This window comes from Octopus bimaculoides, chromosome 4 (genome assembly GCF_001194135.2).
Source record: "Octopus bimaculoides isolate UCB-OBI-ISO-001 chromosome 4, ASM119413v2, whole genome shotgun sequence".
In the NCBI taxonomy this organism is placed as follows: Eukaryota; Metazoa; Mollusca; class Cephalopoda; order Octopoda; family Octopodidae; genus Octopus; species Octopus bimaculoides.
In genome coordinates, this window is record NC_068984.1 from 25,168,531 (window position 1) to 25,169,026 (window position 496).

The window sequence follows — 496 nt, forward strand, 5'->3', positions numbered from 1 at the left end:
ATATACATATATATATATATATATATATACATGTGGAGAGATAGATACATACATATTTGTATACATGTGTGTTTGTGTGTGTTGTGCATGCATGTGTGTGTGTGTGTGTGTGTGTGTGTGTGTGTGTGTGTGTGCACGCATTTATTTAAGAGTGTAAGATACTAAATACTAACCAACTAAGTGTTCCTAATGAAGGCACATTAATCTACTGACTCCATTTTCTCCTGACTAGTAAAATCAGGTTTTATTTCTTTGTATTTCTTTTCAGCTGGGTGGTTAGTGATAGGGAGGCATTCAAGCATAACAACAATTACTTCAACAAAAACCATTCCACCCACTTTAATACAGAAAAATCATCATCATCATCATCACCATCATCATCATCATCATCATCATAGCTAGAGGCATGGCTGCACGTAGATGCAAGCATAGCTGTTCATAGGTTCAAACTTTGCAACCACATGGTGTCGGGTTCAGTCCCACTGCTTTGCAGGTT